At 41.8% G+C, this 21,743-nt stretch overlaps 1 protein-coding gene across 1 annotated transcript in view; it reads left to right on the top strand.

The window, feature by feature from the left end:
• The window catches only part of PGBD5 (piggyBac transposable element derived 5), a 202,604-nt gene that overhangs the window by 149,252 nt on the left and 31,609 nt on the right, over nucleotides 1-21,743 (top strand). The window lies entirely within an intron of this gene.

The raw sequence follows: 21,743 nt of genomic DNA, 5'->3' as shown, positions 1-21,743 counted from the left end.
GTTAATCTGCCGGATCGGAGAATAGCTCCGGTCCTGGCAGTTACAGGAGGGTGCCAGCTGTATAATACAGCTGTCACCCCGCGGTGATGGTGCCGGCTCTGCTCCTGAGCCCGCACCATCACTGCGCCGTATATATACGGCGCTTTGCGGGAAGCACCTCCCGACAGCGCCGTATATATACGGCGGATGTCGGGAAGGGGTTAAGGGGACTGTGTGTGGCATTACCTACAAGGGGGCAAGTTGTGGCCCTATCTACAAGGGGGACTGTGTGTGTCCCTATCTACAAGGGGGACTGTGTGTGTCCCTATCTACAAGGGGGATGTGTGTGGCCCTATCTACAAGGGGGATGTGTGTGGCCCTATTTACAAGTGGGCTGTGTGTGGCCCTGTCTACAACGGGGGCTGTGTGGCACTTCCTGTCTCGGTACTTTAAGTTTAGATACATTTTTTTAATAACTATTATGACTATGAAATAGCATAATTAAGTGATAAAAATATTTAAATATCAGTGCTGAGCTGTGTGTAAGAATTTTCATAACCCTGTAAATAAAAGGTTAATAGGAGTACACTTGGCGGCCTAGCTGTATTTTTACATTGCACACAGAACTGATGACAAATGTTCAATGGTGGGGGGAGGGGGGCCCAGTCAAAAGTTTCCTATTGGGCCCAGTCTTTCCAAGTTACGCCCCTAAAAGCGGCATATTCCTCACCTTATAGTAGCTTAAAGTTTTACCTTACCCGTCTGCCTTTTAGATGTTCAGAAACCGATACAACAAAACAAAAAGATTCCACAGCACTGGACTGCAAGTGGGTGCACGCCTCAATTGGACTTGGTCCGCGGTCCTGAATATCAAGCAGACAAAGAATGGACAGAGGCAGCACTTCCAAAAAGAGCAAGAGCTATTTATTCACCCATGCAACGTTTCAGTCAAAATGGACTTTTTTCAAGCATAAAAACACACCTCAAGTCATAAGTATATAAAGGCGTGCAAAGCCCAATTAAATTTAAACAGTGATTAAGACAAAATCTAATATAAAGTAGGTTGCACAAAAACAATATACAATGTAAAAAGATAAATATGAATGTCAGTGCACATGTGCATATACAAAGTAATATGTAAGGGACTGGTACAGAAAAAAAGACAGTCCTAGGTACACTAAAGTGTTAATGACATAATGACTCACCCAGTTGTATGTAATAAAAACAATCAAAATTGTCAATTGCAGAGAACTGGAAAGGGGCTCGTTCCTCTAGGACTCAGCTGTCCATGTGTGTATACAAACGTATTACACACCTGTGTAATGAAGCTGCCATTACTACTTGCAGTAGATGGCGAAATCCCGTGAGATCGCGGGCAGCTACTCCCGCGCATGCGTACTAGATAGCACGGCGGCCATCTTGGCCAAAGTTTACCATCTTAATTTCGCGCATGCGCAGTACGTATCCCACTGTGTGGCGGCCATATCACTCCCTGGAAGAGAATCTCTCCTACAGGAACGCTAATGCAATTGGATACATGGTCCAACGATATATAAACAGAGGAGTATATCAGCAGGGAACACTTAGTGTGGGCTAATACCATAGCCATATAGTGTTCGTTATGAATATTAAATAGGTATAAACCCAGATCAATAGTCCAAAGATATTTGGACAGGGGAATTAATCAACAGAAAACATTTAGTGTAGAATTAATACTGTAGCCATATAATATTATTTATGTGTATTGGATAGGTATATATCCATCTAAATGTTTAAGTATCGAAGATGTAGCGCCTCCGATTGTAAATAAATGTTTCCTAATAGATATGAACGTGAGAATACTCCCCTAAACATAGTGTAAAACCACTGCTCTAATGGCCATCCATCAAAAATGACAAAAAATACCATATTATACTGCCCACTTTTTAAAAAAAAGAGAAGACGGACCAAATATTCAAATGTAAATGGCCGTATATATGGATAATCAAAACAGTTCTATAGGGACTCCAGAAACCAGAGGAAAGAGTCCAGCCCAATGGAGGAATCTGAAATTGACAAAAAATAGAAAATGTATAAAAAAATTATTATTTTATATTGCAATGAAATATCGTCATATTGAGTGTGTTTACAGATACATGTACAATAGTCGACGACAATCATAGACCATGCGTGGCACAACAAAGAGAGAACACAATCACTGTGACCATTTAGTTGAGAATCACCCCAACTTTAAAATCAACATTCAACCCCCTAGGATGAAGCGAATCCAACTTATGAATCCACTCAAGTTCTTTACATTTTAATTTAGCAATTCTATCGCCACCCCTCCTATGTATGGGCACATGGTCAACGATCCAAAATCTCAGATTGCTCACCTTGTGTCCCGCTGAAGAAAAATGTGCTGGAACTGGAAGTTCCAGTTTATTGGTCTTGATAGTGGATCTGTGCTTATTAATACGTTAGCGGCATTCCTGTGTGGTTTCACCCACATATAGCAGATTGCATGGACACTGTAGTACATATACAACAAATGTTGATGCACAAGTTAGAAAATGTTTAATATCGAATATTTTGCCATTAGTCGTGTGTCTAAATATATTGCCCTTCACCATGATATTGCAATTCACGCAATTCAAACATGGAAAGCATCCCAATTTTTTGGGGGCCAAAGTTGATTGGCGGCTCAATTGAGAAGACCCCACATCTGCGTGTACCAATTGATCCCTTAGATTTTTTTAACGCCTAAAAGCCATCATAGGGGGATTGCTAAATTCAGGAACCTCACCCGACAAATTACCCAGGATATGCCATTCTTTACGGATACTATTAGAGATTCTGTAGCTAATGTCACAGAAAGTTGAAACAAATGCTACTCTGTTGGATGTTTTTTTGCTTTGTAATGTCAATAGCTGTTCTCTAGCGACAGATTCAACCCTAGCTCTCTGTTTGTGTAGAAGTGTTCGTGGATATTTACGCTGGGCGAATTTCTCACCCATATCATCCAAACGTGATGTTGAGGTTCTGCCACAATGCGTTTAACCCTCAACATTTGGCTAAAAGGTAAAGATTCAATCATCCGTCGGGGATGTTGACTGTCAAATCGCAACAAACTGTTGCGATCTGTAGTTTTATGATATAAATCAGTGACTAGTTTATCATCAACCCTATATACCAGAGTATCCAAAAAAGGTAAATGTGTGATAGAGAACTCCATAGTGAATTTAATGTCCTCATCAATAGAGTTAAGGAACCCAAAAAATTCTTGAAGCTGTGACCCAGTGCCAGTCCAGATAACACACATCATCTATGTATCGCCACCACCTCAGTACATGCCTGAAGTGGTGGGATACATAGACGTGACGCTCTTCAAGGGCCGCCTTGAACATGTTGGCGTAAGTGGGAGCCACATTAGAGCCCATGGCCGTCCCTCTTTTTTGAATGTAGAAGGAATCAACGAACAGAAAATAATTCTCTGTAAGTATTAATTCCAATAGATCCATAAGGAAAAGTGTACCAGCTTCAGAATATACAGACGTACCCAAAGCTTCCCTCACTACATTGAGTCCTCTATCGTGATTGATGGACGTATAGAGGCTACATACGTCAAAAGACGCTAAGATTATATCTCCAGTCAAGGTTACTTGTGTTAATTTTACCCAAAAATCGGTAGTGTCTTGGATATAAGATGTTGCAGAAATGGCAAAATCCCTCAGTGTTTTGTCAAGAAATACTGCTATAGGATTAAAAATGGAGTCCCTCCCGGATACAATAGGACGTCCCGGTGGTCTATGTAAACATTTATGTATCTTGGGGAGGCAGTATATCACAGGGGTAACTGGGTGTGTAACAACCAAAAAATCAAACAAATCTTTATCAATGATACCCCCAGCTAACGCATTCTGAAGAATACAAACAATCTTGCGCTGGATTCTAAACTTAGGGTCCCCAGATACTTTGGCATAGACATTTGTGTCGTTGACTACTAATCTCCTCGAGATATAGCGATGTGTCCATGACGACCAAGGCTCCCCCTTTGTCGGCAGGCTTGATCGTCAGGGACACATCACCAGCTAACTCTTTTAGAGCAATCCGCTCCCCACTAGTCACCCAAAAATGTTGCCTAGCTTGAAACCGTAAATACTAGAAATGGAGGAGAGGGAAGCTAAAAAAAACTGAGACTATAACCTCTGACAGGGAGGAGGAAGGGATCATGTTACAATCTCCCTCGTCCTTTGTGTGAAGGGGAACGGAGCAATATAGGGAGACATCTGATTGATCAGAGCACATTGCACTGCTCTGAAATACAGTCAAACGACAAGGAGCCTACTCACTCAGCATAGTTAAAGAGGACCTATTATCACCAATAGGCTAGTGGTTTTATCTTAAAAACCATTAGCTCCATAATAAAAAAAAATTTTTGTAAATGCAGGTCATTAAACATTTTATTTATAAAAAAAAAAAAGCTCCTTACATAACCTGGTTTCAATATGCAAAAGACACGATTTTTCGCAAGAGTCTGTTTCGAACTTCCGGGTTTTGTGATTCCCGGCATTCCCTATGTCCTTCCACAATTCCCCATAGCAGCCAACAGGCCCAAAATGCAAAATCTCGCTGGTTATCGCAAGATCTCGCGTTCTGTCTAAATGAGTGCTGCTGTATTAATGCTACTGATCGGTATGCATTAATACAACAGTTGCAAAAAATGTAATAGTAATCAATCAGAAAGTTGTATGAACCCCAAAATATGGCATCACAAAATAAAATGGTTTTTTTCTTTGCAAAAGTAATACATCACAAAAAAATAAATATAAATTTGGTATCACCGTAATCGCATTAACCTACAGAATAGAGTCAACCTGTTACTTTTACCGCATGGTGAACAACATAACAACAAAACCCAGAAAACAATGGTAGAATCACAGTGTTTTTTTTCCAATTCCACCCCACAAAGATTTTTTTTTCAGTACGGACATTTGTCTTTTTTCGACCGTAGTAACTGTGTAATTATGTAATACATTATTTCATATTTTAAATGGTGGCATTGAAAACTACAACTGGTCTCGCAAAAAACAGCCCTTTTATGGCGATGTCTACGATAAAATATTTTTTTGGAAGGCGTGGAAGAGATAAAGGAAAAAGACAAAACACGAAAAATGCCTGTGGCACCAAGGGGTTACAAGCAAAAGTCTGCCATTGTCAATTAATTAAATGCACTCAGCGAGAGCAGAGTTGCATTACATGACATCTGCTCAGTTAAACTGCATTAATTCTGCTATTCTTTTTTTTAATCTAATTACAATAATAACATTTGTCCTGTATTGCATTTGGAACTTTTTGTTTTATCTAGGCTTACCTTCCCACCCCATAATGTACAATTACGTCTAGGACGAAAGGCATAATGGCGAAATGTCGTACATGTAACATACATACAGCTGACACCCTGCTGCAATGGCCAGTATTGGAACTAGCTGTTTTTTTAACCCCTTAGATGGCACGGCCTCTTAGTGGTTAACAGAGGGATAGGGCTCCATATGTGCCCCATCGGCTCCCAGCGAGGCGATCGCGGGGTGCCAATGGTTGCTATGGCAAGAAGAATGCTTAACAATGGTTTCCTGTTCTGCCATCTACGGAAGTTTATAAGACCCAGCAGCAGGGCCTAATAGACTTCCTGTACTGACAGTTATAATACACTGCACTAAGTAGTGCAGTGTGTTATACCAGCGATCGGAAGATCGGATCTTCAATTCCCCTAGTGGCACTTAGAAAGAAAAAAAATCTATTTTGCGGGGTATTATCACATTATGAGAGTTTCCAAAATTAGGTGTTTTGCAGGATATTTCTTATGTTTTGGCACTTTAAAGCCTCTACAAACCTAAAATTTTGCCTGGAAAACTTTCTAAAAAATCGGAGGCCTTAAAATCCACCAGGTTCTCCTTAATTTCTGAGGCCTGTGTTTGAGTCAAGTACCACACTAGGCCACATATGGGATATTTCCAAAAATTGCTAAATCAGGGTAATAAATATTGAGTTGCCTTTCCCAGCTGACACCTGCTGTGTTATGAAAACAAAATAATTAAAATTGAATATCAGAAAAAAAAATAACCAACATTTTACATTTCAGCTTCACATTGCTTTTAATGCTGTTAGAAAAATAAAGGTTTAACATACATCCTAAATGCTGTTTTGAATACTTTGAGGGGTGCAGTTTTAAAAATGGGGTAAATCATGGGGGTTTCTATTATATAGGCCCCTCAAGGTCACTTCAGAATGGAATTGGTCCCTAAAGGCATGTGTATTCAATTTTTTGGTGAAAAATGGGAAAAACTGATGCTAAACGTACCGTATATGTGGGCGTATAAGACGACCCCCAACTTTTACCCTTAAAATATAGAATTTAAGATATACTCACCATTTCGTGCAGGAGCGCTTCACTATGGCCATCGGCGGCAGGACCCAGGACTCTCTGTCTCTTTGAACTCGTGCGTGCGCAGATAGGCTGCTTCATCGCGCGAGATCTGAGAGGCAGGGAATGAGAGGAAAGGGCGGGCCAGAGGATCTTACAGAGATGTTCCCTGGCGGCTAATACCGGCTTCCCTCAGATCCGTGGCGGATTCCGTGCATCCCGGGAGCCTGTGTACCGGACTGCAGGCTCACAAGGTAACACACAACCTGTGTGTAGACAATATGTAGACTAGGGATGTCACGATACCAGAATTTGGACTTCGATACCGATACTTCGTTTAGTATTGCGATTTCGATACCAATTTCGATACTTTTGCCAACAGTAATAAAAAAAAAATTCTTCCGTTTTCTGATGTGAGGCGCGACGTGTGATGAATTTTGAACGCGCCTCACATTAATAGTAATTAATCCCATCATGTTTCTCAGTCATATTGGGTTAATGTGCGAGGTATATGATGGGGTTAATTACTATTAATGTGAGGAACATGGAGGGTAAATTCATCGCACCTCGCGCCTCACATTAATAAGTGAATGAAAGCCGTGTTTATTTCATTTTTTTACAGCGTACACATCATAAATGATGCAAAAACATTGTTGTCCGCGCCATTACTGAATGTGTGTATTTTATGTATTGAGACTTATTTTAATGTTTATTGTAAAAAAGGTGAAGGTGTATTTTTTTTAAAATTTAACAATACTTTGTTTTTACTTTATTTTTAAACTTTAATGTACTGACATATATCAGATATATCCCAGTACATTAGCCTGTGGACGGATAGCACACAGGCAGTTGTTAGGACATACTTGGGTATGTCCTAACAACATGAAATATGGTAAGACAGCCCTGGGGTCCGTCAATAGACCCTGGGCTGTCTGCCCATATATGGTATGGCCCTCGATCGCGTCACAGGAATTCCCTGTGACGCGATCCAGGGGCATCCCCCCTTCTCACTTTCCCCTGAATGCTGCAGTCAGCTGTGATCGCAGCATTCAGGGGAATAACGGCGGAGATGAGCGGTTTCTCTGATCTCCGCCGTTATAGAGCGGGGCTGCGGCTGTGTAATACAGCCATTGCCCCGCTCCTGACAGGAAGTGCGCGCGCGGTCAGCATGAGGTGATGCGGCCGGCGCTGCACTAATGAGCGGCAGTTCAGGCACTGAAGACAGAACATGGGGGTGTTTTGTAGCGCGCCCGCCATGTTCTGTCTCCAGTGCCGCCGCTCATTAGTGCAGCGCTGGCCGCATTGCATCATCCTGACCCCGCGAACTTATCATGACTCAGGAGCGGGGCTGTGGCTGAATTACACAGCCGCAGCCGCGCTCCCATACATTCATGTGTTACTATACTGAGCTGTGCGGCTGCGCAGCTCAGTATCGAAATACAGGAAATAGCGGTATCGAACCGTTTAGGGATGCACAGTATCGAAACAGTATCGAAGTTTCGATGCATCGTGCATCCCTAATGTAGACAATATCCGGCATATAAGACGACCCCACACTTTTGACATTTTTTTAAGGGTGTAAAAAGTCGTCTTGTACGCCGATATATACGGTAAGGGTATGTTCACACGAGGGCGTCCGTAACGGCTGAAATTACGGGGATGTTTCAGCCTGAAAACATCCCCGTAATTTCAGCCGTAGCGGCATGTGCAGGCGCTTGAACGCCGCGTCCATTACGGCCGTAATTAGCGCTGCTATTCATTGAAGTCAACGAATAACGGCTCCAATTACGGCCAAAGAAGTGACAGGTCACTTCTTTGACGCGGGCGTCTATTTACGCGCCGTCATTTGACAGCGGCGCGTAAATATACGCCTCGTGTGAACAGACAAACGTCTGCCCATTGCTTTCAATGGGCAGATGTTTGTCAGCGCTATTGAGGCGCTATTTTCAGACGTAATTCGGGGCAAAAACGCCCGAATTACGTCCGTAAATAGGCCATGTGAACATACCCTAAGCCTTCTGGTATCCTAAAAAAAATAAATGGACTTTTAAAAAATTAAGCCAAGTAGATATGGTAAATGTTAATTTTGTGTGGCATGACTATCTATCTTACAAGCAGAAAATACAATTTTGATAACTGCAAATTTTGCTAAGTTTGCGATAAATTATGGTGTAGATAGAAAACAATCTCGAAATCATTTGGATGAGTAAAAGCATTATACAGTTATTCCAACATAGCATTGACACATGTCAGATCGTGAAAATTGGGCTGCGTCCAGAAGTCCAAAATAGACTGTGTCCTTAAGGGGGTTAATATAAATGATCTACAATAGCAGAGAATATACTGTCAAAACATTTTCTATATAACTTTAGGTTAACACACATGGATGACTTAACCCCTTAAGGACATGGCCAATTTTGGCCTTGAGTACAGAATAAATTTTGGATATTTCCCCTTTGCTTCCCGACACTCATAACTTTATTTTCTGGACGAGTTTTACTTTATGTAGGTGCCATTTCCTGGTGCAATAACATTATCGTTTAATTTATATACATTTTTTATTTTGGCAAGTTCCGCTGCAGATTTAATTAATTGTTTTATTTTTTACAGCATACACCGATCATCATAAATGACGCTATAAATTCCTTAAATAGATTGTTACAGTTGTGGCGATACCAAATATGTGTATATTATTTTATGTCTTAGGACTTATATGTTACAAAGTTTATTGTAAAAAATGTGCACTTGTGCCTGTTTTTTTTTTTTACTTAAAGAGAGCCTGTGCAGCTGAGTGCAGCATTAACTGGGGAGGGCTGCACAAACCCTGGGGCACTTTAATTTTTTTTTCTACCTCCCGCCGTTATTTAGATATCGTGCCGTTATATTTGGTACCCGATATTTAAATAACCCCATGAAATGTCAACGGGGCGTGTTACTATGGCTGTGACACTGTCCAATCAGATATGGACAGTGTTACAGCAAGAGCGAGGAGAGAGAGTGTGCGCGCGCGCGCTCGCTCTCACTCTTCAGCTTTCAAGATTAGTATTCTGCCGAACTGGCAAGGGGGCTTGTCACTGCTACGGACAGTGTAAGAGCTGTGGAGAGGAGAGCGCGCATGCGCACTCTCATCTCTTCAGCTTTTGCGAGAGATCAGTCTTGTATTGTCTGCCAAACTGGCAATGGGGCGTGTCTCTGCTACGGACAGTATAAGAGCTAGGGAGCGCTTACACTGTCCGTAGCAGAGACACGCCCCCTTGCCAGTTTGGCAGACAAAGTACAAGACTGATCTCTCGCAAGAGCTGAAGAAATGAGAGCGCGCATGCGAGCTCTCCTCTCCACAGCTCTTACACTGTCCGTAGCAGTGACAAGCGCCCTTGCCAGTTCGGCAGAATACTAATCTTGAAAGCTGAAGAGTGAGAGCGAGCGCGCGCGCACACTCTCTCTCCTCGCTCTTGCTGTAACACTGTCCATATCTGATTGGACAGTGTCACAGCCGTAGTAACACGCCCCCTTGCCAGTACACGCCCCGTTAACTGTTCAGGGGGTTATTTAAATATCGGGTGCCAAATATAACGGCACCGATATCTAAATAACGGTGGGAGGTAGAATTATTTTTTTTAAAGTGCCCCAGGGTTTGTTCAGCCCTCACCATTACATGCTGCACTCAGCTGCACATGTATGGGGAGGTGAAAGGTTCTCTTTAACATTACATGTTTTTTTCAAATAATTAAACTATATATATATATTTTTTTTAATCCTAGGAGATTTTTCATTTTGATTATTATAATTTTTTTTTTTACCTTACCAGTACTGTGCGGCATTCTATAGTACTGTGCAGCATATAACATACCTTACCAGTACTGTGCGCCATTCTATAGTACTGTGCAACATATAACATACCTTACCAGTACTGTGCGGCATTCTATAGTACTGTGCAACATATACCATACCTTACCAGTACTGTGCGGCATTCTATAGTACTGTGCAGCATATAACATACCTTACCAGTACTGTGCGCCATTCTATAGTACTGTGCAGCATATAACATACCTTACCAGTACTGTGCGCCCTTCTATAGTACTGTGCAACATATACCATACCTTACCAGTACTGTGCGCCATTCTATAGTACTGTGCAACATATACCATACCTTACCAGTACTGTGCGGCATTCTATAGTACTGTGCAGCATATAACATACCTTACCAGTACTGTGCGCCCTTCTATAGTACTGTGCAACATATACCATACCTTACCAGTACTGTGCGCCATTCTATAGTACTGTGCAACATATACCATACCTTACCAGTACTGTGCGGCATTCTATAGTACTGTGCAGCATATAACATACCTTACCAGTACTGTGCGCCCTTCTATAGTACTGTGCAACATATACCATACCTTACCAGTACTGTGCGCCATTCTATAGTACTGTGCAACATATAACATACCTTACCAGTACTGTGCGCCATTCTATAGTACTGTGCAACATATAACATACCTTACCAGTACTGTGCGCCATTCTATAGTACTGTGCAACATATAACATACCTTACCAGTACTGTGCGGCATTCTATAGTACTGTGCAGCATTCTATAGTACTGTATGACATATAACATACCTGACCAGAGACACTCCTCTAGTACTGTGTGGCATTCTATAGTACTCTGCGTCATCCTATAGTACTGTGCGTCATATAATATACCTGACCAGAGACACTCCTCTAGTACTGTGCGCCATTCTATAGTACTGTGCAACATATGACATACCTGACCAGAGAATCCTCTAGTACTGTGCGCCATTCTATAGTACTGTGCGCGATTCCTCAGTACTGTGCGCGATTCCTCAGTACTGTGCACCATTCAATAGACATATGACATACCTGAGCAGAGAATCCTCTAGTACTGTGCGCCATTCTATAGTACTGTGCGCGATTCCTCAGTACTGTGCACCATTCAATAGACATATGACATACCTGACCAGAGAATCCTCTAGTACTGTGCGCCACTCTATAGTACTGTGCGCGATTCCTCAGTACTGTGCACCATTCAATAGACATATGACATACCTGACCAGAGAATCCTCTAGTACTGTGTGCCATTCTATAGTACTGTGCACCATTCAATAGACATATGACATACCTGACCAGAGAATCCTCTAGTACTGTGCGCCAATCTATAGTAATGTGCATCATATAACATACCTGACCAGAGAATCCTCTTGTACTGTGCGCCATTCTATAGTACTGTGCAACATTCTGTAGACATATAACATACCTGACCAGAGACTACTCTAGTACTGTGCGCCATTCTATAGTACTGTGCGCCATTCTGTAGTATTGTGCGACATATGAAATACCTGACCAGAGACTCCTCTAGTACTGTGCTCCATACTGGTATTTATTTGCATATAACATACCTGACTAGAGACACCTCTGGCATTGTGCAACATTCTCCAGTACTGTGCTTCATAAGGCAATCTTGACCAGAGACACCCCTCTGGTATTGGGCGGCATATGGCAGACTTGAATGGAGACATCTCTCTGGTACTGTGCAACATTCTCCAGTTTTGTGCGGCATATGGCAACTTGACCAGAGAACCACTCTGGTACTGTGTGAAATTATCCAGTTCAGCGTAATAAGACAGAGAGCATCAATATATAGACTCCAAACAAGTGTGTAATAAGGGCTGGGCACTGCAAATAACAGAACGTACCCCCCATGTCACAAAAGCAGCTCCATAACAAATTCACATACCATAAAGAAACAACCAGAGCTTTTGACGCCAATATATATATAAAAGTAGTAAATTTTATTAGACAAATAACATGGACAATTAAAATACAGAAAGATACAACTCTAGTGTGAATTGCGGAGACAATATCAATATTTGTTGCTAGCTCAAATATATGGGTGTACATATAAGTAACTAAAATGATCGAGACACATTTGACACCAATATACCCTCCCTCATAGGAAGAAAAAGTTCTCTTAGAAGAAATAGCTGTGGAATACAGATCTAATAACTAGTGAATACCAGAAGAGGGTATAATCCAAGTGACATTGCTGTCAAAAGAGTCATATGTCAGGTCATGAACTCACCCATAGATAGCAGCAAGAAATGGTAAGTGGTGTCAGCTCCGCTACATGAACCCCGACGCGCGTTTCGCCACGTATGCTTCCTCAGGGGGATGTGTAGTTATGTGCGTCCTGTCGCTACCCTTTTATATTCCCTAAATGGTGTAGTTCGTTGGATGTGCCGCGGCGCATCTCCGCCGATGCAGCCGGAAACGAGGCATGCCCCACATCCGGCCCCGAGCGCGGCAGCACGTGCCCGGATTCCCGACGCGTCATGGGAGTTCCGGGCATGCGCAATGCGCCCATGGAGGCGGAGGGGGGATGCATCGGAGACAGCCGCCGCAGCGGACATGCGCACCACATCACAACAAAGGTTTGTGAGAACATCGGCCAGTGTGTTATGCAGTGATTATGTGCCCTATCATATATCATCACACTATACTGGGGCTATGTCGGGAAAGTTAACCCAGAGACCACAAGGTCCTGCTTTGCTCGCAACTATGGGACCAGCCTATCTATGGGGATTATAGTTAGATAGTCACCCAATTTATAACCCTCTGTGGGAAAATTAGTGTATGGTCTAGAGAGAATATATAATCATGATAATGAGTGCCTAAATTAAAAAATAAGAGAAAAAATCTATCATAGTCAGTGACAATTAAAGAAAGTGCCACAAATGATGAAATAAAGTGAAAATACCAATAATATAAAAAGAGTGAAAGCTGGGGATTTATCGAAATAAAAAAAAAAAAAAAAAAAAAAAAAAAAAAAAAAAAACAAACAAAAAACACTTTTTTTGTGTGTGTGCAAAGGAACACATAGAAATACAATGTGAAAAAACATTACAACAGACATTTTAAGGGGTACATAATGACCCAATATATATATATAAAGAAAACCCCCCGTACACCCCCTAATAAGGGGGGAAGAACGAGATACCTTTGAAACCATAGACACGCAAAAGAAGGATTACAATAATGTAAAATTCTTAAATAAAACCCATGTGTGATTATCACATTAATTATATACTCAAGATTATATTTTTTATATACATTTTTATACACATACTCATAGACCAGAAATTCTCAAGATGATACCCAATGTGTACCAACCCCAAGACATCAAATTCCATAGTCAAATATACCATTTAAACATAGCCCAATTCTGACAAATATACTTTATATTATTGAAGCACAAATAGTCCAGTTACTGTGTATAATACAAAAATTCACTGCATTTCAGGCCGATCCCGGGAAAGATCATATAGGGTGCTTGATGTATCGCACATAGAACCTAATAGAGAGGACATTTAAAACACATAATTAGTACACAAAATATTAAAAAGCAAGAGAACGGTAGAGATCAGAATTACAGAAAAGGAACAAAACTGAGGTTCTCATTCAATCCCTGTGGTTTCATGGATCCCAACATGACTATCCACTTACATTCTTTCTGTGCTAAAACCCTCTTCACATTGCCCCCCCTGATGCCACCGTGAACTCGATCGATACCTCTAACCGAGAAAGTTCTGGGATTGCAGCCGTGATGTACCTTAAAATGTCTAGGTATAGTTTTTAATTGTGTCAAATCATCCACCTCACTGGCCCCCAAAATATCTCGTACGTGTTCTCTCGTACGGATTCTCAACTCACGAGAGGTAAGTCCTATGTATATCTTTGAGCAGCCACATGTGGCATAGTATACCACATGTGTCGTGCTACATGAGATATATTCACGGATATCAAACTGTCGTACTCCGTCCGCTGAGGAGAAGTTAGTGGCCCGACAGATGTTAGCACAGGCTTTACATTTACCGCACGGGTAGCATCCCTTTCTCGGTCCACGGGAACCAAAAGGGGGTATCTGGTGTGGGACATAATGACTTTTTACAAGAAAGTCTTTGAGATTCCTAGCTCTTCTCGCTGTCATTAGAGGTCTATCAGACAGGTTTTGGGCCAATTGAGGTTCAGATATAAGGATGGGCCAGTGCTTCTCCAAAATAGTTCGCATCTTATTCCACTGCCCATTATACGTAGATATAAACCGTACCCCAGTTTCCTTGCTTTGTTGTTGTTTAAGTTTGAGTAGGTCAGAACGCGACGTCACTTTAGCTCTCCTATATCCAGATTTTATGACTCTGTTACTGTATCCTCTATCTCTGAATCTGTTCCTCAGATCTGCAGATTGCCGTTCGAATAGAGCATCAGAAGAGCAGATCCGCCTCATCCTGAGAAACTGCCCAACCGGGATGGCTTTAATGGTGGATGGAGTATGGGCTGATGAGGCATGCAGCAAGGAATTAACCGATGTAGATTTGCGATATACATCTGTGTGTAAGAAGCCCTGGGCATCAGAGAAAATCCGTATGTCCAGGAATTCTACTTGGTGGCAATGGTATTTATATGTCAACTTGATATTAAACGGATTCAGGTTAAGTTGCTGCATGAAACTCACCAGGCCAGACTCCGATCCCTGCCAAATAAAGAAAATATCATCAATGTACCTTAGCCACATCAGCACCTGGTCAGCAGCGTGGGCGCCGTCCCCAAGGAAAACCTGTCTCTCCCAAAGACCAAGAAACAGGTTTGCATAGGACGGCGCACACGCCGCCCCCATTGCCGTACCCTGCTTTTGTAAATAAAAGCAGTCCTTGAATACGAAAAGATTATGACTTAAAATAAATTGCAATAGTTCAAGGATAAAGTCACATAATTGGCCATCCCGGTTGCCGGTCCCCAGGAAGAAACGGACCGCCTCCAGCCCATCTTGATGTCTAATACTCGTGTAGAGTGATTCAATGTCTGCAGTCACAAGGAACATATCAGGTTCAATTTGGATCCCATTGACTCTGCCTAGGACATCCGTCGTGTCCTTAACATAAGATGGCAAATCATATACTAGGGATTTCAGATAATGATCGATAAATTTACATGCTGGATCGCATAGTCCATCTATCCCGGACACGATTGGGCGTCCCGGGGGGTCAATGGGATCCTTGTGGATCTTTGGTAAAAGATACAGAGTAGGGATTTTAGGGTCGTCAATAATTAGACCATCGCGTATTTTTTTGGGGATCGTGCCCTCATCAAAAGCTCTGTCCACAATTCTCCTCAATTTCTGAGAGAAAAGGTGGATTGGATTTGTAGGCATCTTCTCATATGTCGACCTATCACGTAGCTGCCTGAAGACCTCCTTCTCATATTTTACTGTTGGCCAAACTACAACATTTCCCCCCTTGTCCGCAGCCTTAAACACTACATCATCCAGGGCTTGAAGTTCTCTCAGTGCCTTTCTTTGGATGTGAATGAGATTGTCCTTACTGTTCCTTGTTGATAATTTTTTAAAATCCTCCGTAACCATTTTTGTAAAAATTTCTACCTGTGGACATAAGGACAAGGGGGGAAATCTGGCAGATTTGGGCACAACAGCAGATGGAAACGTACCTTGTACTTCAGATGTTTGTTCATTTAGGAGATCTTCCAATGCTCGCAAAGCTTCCCTTTCAACTTGACTACTGAATTCATCAGATCCCCTATTATGTAACTTTTTTAGCACTACCTTTCTCGAAAAAAGGTGCAGGTCTTTTAGAGCTGTGAAAAAATTAAAAGAATTGGTGGGTGAAAAAGTCAGGCCCTTCCCTAGCACTTCACACTGGGCATCAGAGAGGGCATGTGAAGAAAGGTTTATTACCTCCAAATTATTCCTGGATTTTTTGTCACGTTGGTAATTGAATGTGTTCTTCCGTTTCGCCTGACGATCGAACTGCCATCTTGGTCCTTGTGGGCCTTGGGTGCTCTCTGTTTCTACCAAATTCCTACTTACTCTCCCTCTAGAGGGTTCCTCTATAGAGGTACGGGAAGAAGTAGATGATGATCTAGAGTGGGAGACAAAGCTCCCATTTCTAGGTCTCCCTCTCTCCCTGTGCCATTTATAGACCCGATGTTGCTGGTAGTCTTGGACATCGCGTTGAAATTTGCCGGCCTTGACCGCACATATTTCTTTCTCCCATTTTATGAATTCTTTGTCTAAATCCTCCGATATTTTATCCAGTGCACCACTGGGTAATTCTGATCTAAGTATGGCCTGGAGCCCCTCTATTTCTTTTTCAATTTGTAACAAATTCTGTTGGTTAGAGAGAATTAGTAGTTCCATATATCCCCTCGAACATTTATCAGAGAGCTCCTCCCACTGTTGTTTAAAATTGGCATCGTTCATTTCAAACGAAGGAAAAACTTGGACTCGTAGGCCACGGGGAATAAGGTTCTTGGAAAGGTATTTCTCCAAGAAAGCCTTATTCCACCAGATCTTGGTTCTTTGGTGTAGTAATCCCTTCAGTTTCTTGTTGATCTCTCTACAATCTCTCCCGTTCCCATCTAAAATCAAACTAGAGTCGTCTTTAAAAATTTCCTCTAACTGTGCAAGCCATGATTGCTCACGGACCCTAAAGTCCATTTGATGTTGAGAGTCAGTAGCTGTGAACAACACAGAATAAGTTAGAATCAATATATAGACTCCAAACAAGTGTGTAATAAGGGCTGGGCACTGCAAATAACAGAACGTACCCCCCATGTCACAAAAGCAGCTCCATAACAAATTCACATACCATAAAGAAACAACCAGAGCTTTTGACGCCAATATATATATAAAAGTAGTAAATTTTATTAGACAAATAACATGGACAATTAAAATACAGAAAGATACAACTCTAGTGTGAATTGCGGAGACAATATCAATATTTGTTGCTAGCTCAAATATATGGGTGTACATATAAGTAACTAAAATGATCGAGACACATTTGACACCAATATACCCTCCCTCATAGGAAGAAAAAGTTCTCTTAGAAGAAATAGCTGTGGAATACAGATCTAATAACTAGTGAATACCAGAAGAGGGTATAATCCAAGTGACATTGCTGTCAAAAGAGTCATATGTCAGGTCATGAACTCACCCATAGATAGCAGCAAGAAATGGTAAGTGGTGTCAGCTCCGCTACATGAACCCCGACGCGCGTTTCGCCACGTATGCTTCCTCAGGGGGATGTGTAGTTATGTGCGTCCTGTCGCTACCCTTTTATATTCCCTAAATGGTGTAGTTCGTTGGATGTGCCGCGGCGCATCTCCGCCGATGCAGCCGGAAACGAGGCATGCCCCACATCCGGCCCCGAGCGCGGCAGCACGTGCCCGGATTCCCGACGCGTCATGGGAGTTCCGGGCATGCGCAATGCGCCCATGGAGGCGGAGGGGGGATGCATCGGAGACAGCCGCCGCAGCGGACATGCGCACCACATCACAACAAAGGTTTGTGAGAACATCGGCCAGTGTGTTATGCAGTGATTATGTGCCCTATCATATATCATCACACTATACTGGGGCTATGTCGGGAAAGTTAACCCAGAGACCACAAGGTCCTGCTTTGCTCGCAACTATGGGACCAGCCTATCTATGGGGATTATAGTTAGATAGTCACCCAATTTATAACCCTCTGTGGGAAAATTAGTGTATGGTCTAGAGAGAATATATAATCATGATAATGAGTGCCTAAATTAAAAAATAAGTGAAAAAATCTATCATAGTCAGTGACAATTAAAGAAAGTGCCACAAATGATGAAATAAAGTGAAAATACCAATAATATAAAAAGAGTGAAAGCTGGGGATTTATCGAAATAAATAAAAATAAAAAAAACAAAAAAAAAAACAAAAAAAAAAAAACAAAAAAAAAAACAAACAAAAAACACTTTTTTTGTGTGTGTGCAAAGGAACACATAGAAATACAATGTGAAAAAACATTACAACAGACATTTTAAGGGGTACATAATGACCCAATATATATATATAAAGAAAACCCCCCGTACACCCCCTAATAAGGGGGGAAGAACGAGATACCTTTGAAACCATAGACACGCAAAAGAAGGATTACAATAATGTAAAATTCTTAAATAAAACCCATGTGTGATTATCACATTAATTATATACTCAAGATTATATTTTTTATATACATTTTTATACACATACTCATAGACCAGAAATTCTCAAGATGATACCCAATGTGTACCAACCCCAAGACATCAAATTCCATAGTCAAATATACCATTTAAACATAGCCCAAATGTTGTAGTTTGGCCAACAGTAAAATATGAGAAGGAGGTCTTCAGGCAGCTACGTGATAGGTCGACATATGAGAAGATGCCTACAAATCCAATCCACCTTTTCTCTCAGAAATTGAGGAGAATTGTGGACAGAGCTTTTGATGAGGGCACGATCCCCAAAAAAATACGCGATGGTCTAATTATTGACGACCCTAAAATCCCTACTCTGTATCTTTTACCAAAGATCCACAAGGATCCCATTGACCCCCCGGGACGCCCAATCGTGTCCGGGATAGATGGACTATGCGATCCAGCATGTAAATTTATCGATCATTATCTGAAATCCCTAGTATATGATTTGCCATCTTATGTTAAGGACACGACGGATGTCCTAGGCAGAGTCAATGGGATCCAAATTGAACCTGATATGTTCCTTGTGACTGCAGACATTGAATCACTCTACACGAGTATTAGACATCAAGATGGGCTGGAGGCGGTCCGTTTCTTCCTGGGGACCGGCAACCGGGATGGCCAATTATGTGACTTTATCCTTGAACTATTGCAATTTATTTTAAGTCATAATCTTTTCGTATTCAAGGACTGCTTTTATTTACAAAAGCAGGGTACGGCAATGGGGGCGGCGTGTGCGCCGTCCTATGCAAACCTGTTTCTTGGTCTTTGGGAGAGACAGGTTTTCCTTGGGGACGGCGCCCACGCTGCTGACCAGGTGCTGATGTGGCTAAGGTACATTGATGATATTTTCTTTATTTGGCAGGGATCGGAGTCTGGCCTGGTGAGTTTCATGCAGCAACTTAACCTGAATCCGTTTAATATCAAGTTGACATATAAATACCATTGCCACCAAGTAGAATTCCTGGACATACGGATTTTCTCTGATGCCCAGGGCTTCTTACACACAGATGTATATCGCAAATCTACATCGGTTAATTCCTTGCTGCATGCCTCATCAGCCCATACTCCATCCACCATTAAAGCCATCCCGGTTGGGCAGTTTCTCAGGATGAGGCGGATCTGCTCTTCTGATGCTCTATTCGAACGGCAATCTGCAGATCTGAGGAACAGATTCAGAGATAGAGGATACAGTAACAGAGTCATAAAATCTGGATATAGGAGAGCTAAAGTGACGTCGCGTTCTGACCTACTCAAACTTAAACAACAACAAAGCAAGGAAACTGGGGTACGGTTTATATCTACGTATAATGGGCAGTGGAATAAGATGCGAACTATTTTGGAGAAGCACTGGCCCATCCTTATATCTGAACCTCAATTGGCCCAAAACCTGTCTGATAGACCTCTAATGACAGCGAGAAGAGCTAGGAATCTCAAAGACTTTCTTGTAAAAAGTCATTATGTCCCACACCAGATACCCCCTTTTGGTTCCCGTGGACCGAGAAAGGGATGCTACCCGTGCGGTAAATGTAAAGCCTGTGCTAACATCTGTCGGGCCACTAACTTCTCCTCAGCGGACGGAGTACGACAGTTTGATATCCGTGAATATATCTCATGTAGCACGACACATGTGGTATACTATGCCACATGTGGCTGCTCAAAGATATACATAGGACTTACCTCTCGTGAGTTGAGAATCCGTACGAGAGAACACGTACGAGATATTTTGGGGGCCAGTGAGGTGGATGATTTGACACAATTAAAAACTATACCTAGACATTTTAAGGTACATCACGGCTGCAATCCCAGAACTTTCTCGGTTAGAGGTATCGATCGAGTTCACGGTGGCATCAGGGGGGGCAATGTGAAGAGGGTTTTAGCACAGAAAGAATGTAAGTGGATAGTCATGTTGGGATCCATGAAACCACAGGGATTGAATGAGAACCTCAGTTTTGTTCCTTTTCTGTAATTCTGATCTCTACCGTTCTCTTGCTTTTTAATATTTTGTGTACTAATTATGTGTTTTAAATGTCCTCTCTATTAGGTTCTATGTGCGATACATCAAGCACCCTATATGATCTTTCCCGGGATCGGCCTGAAATGCAGTGAATTTTTGTATTATACACAGTAACTGGACTATTTGTGCTTCAATAATATAAAGTATATTTGTCAGAATTGGGCTATGTTTAAATGGTATATTTGACTATGGAATTTGATGTCTTGGGGTTGGTACACATTGGGTATCATCTTGAGAATTTCTGGTCTATGAGTATGTGTATAAAAATGTATATAAAAAATATAATCTTGAGTATATAATTAATGTGATAATCACACATGGGTTTTATTTAAGAATTTTACATTATTGTAATCCTTCTTTTGCGTGTCTATGGTTTCAAAGGTATCTCGTTCTTCCCCCCTTATTAGGGGGTGTACGGGGGGTTTTCTTTATATATATATATTGGGTCATTATGTACCCCTTAAAATGTCTGTTGTAATGTTTTTTCACATTGTATTTCTATGTGTTCCTTTGCACACACACAAAAAAAGTGTTTTTTGTTTGTTTTTTTTTTTTTTTTTTTTTTTTTTTTTTTTTATTTATTTCGATAAATCCCCAGCTTTCACTCTTTTTATATTATTGGTATTTTCACTTTATTTCATCATTTGTGGCACTTTCTTTAATTGTCACTGACTATGATAGATTTTTTCTCTTATTTTTTAATTTAGGCACTCATTATCATGATTATATATTCTCTCTAGACCATACACTAATTTTCCCACAGAGGGTTATAAATTGGGTGACTATCTAACTATAATCCCCATAGATAGGCTGGTCCCATAGTTGCGAGCAAAGCAGGACCTTGTGGTCTCTGGGTTAACTTTCCCGACATAGCCCCAGTATAGTGTGATGATATATGATAGGGCACATAATCACTGCATAACACACTGGCCGATGTTCTCACAAACCTTTGTTGTGATGTGGTGCGCATGTCCGCTGCGGCGGCTGTCTCCGATGCATCCCCCCTCCGCCTCCATGGGCGCATTGCGCATGCCCGGAACTCCCATGACGCGTCGGGAATCCGGGCACGTGCTGCCGCGCTCGGGGCCGGATGTGGGGCATGCCTCGTTTCCGGCTGCATCGGCGGAGATGCGCCGCGGCACATCCAACGAACTACACCATTTAGGGAATATAAAAGGGTAGCGACAGGACGCACATAACTACACATCCCCCTGAGGAAGCATACGTGGCGAAACGCGCGTCGGGGTTCATGTAGCGGAGCTGACACCACTTA

Source organism: Rhinoderma darwinii, chromosome 4 (genome assembly GCF_050947455.1).
Source record: "Rhinoderma darwinii isolate aRhiDar2 chromosome 4, aRhiDar2.hap1, whole genome shotgun sequence".
Classification (NCBI taxonomy): Eukaryota; Metazoa; Chordata; class Amphibia; order Anura; family Rhinodermatidae; genus Rhinoderma; species Rhinoderma darwinii.
This window is presented reverse-complemented; position numbering and strand designations above follow the sequence as displayed.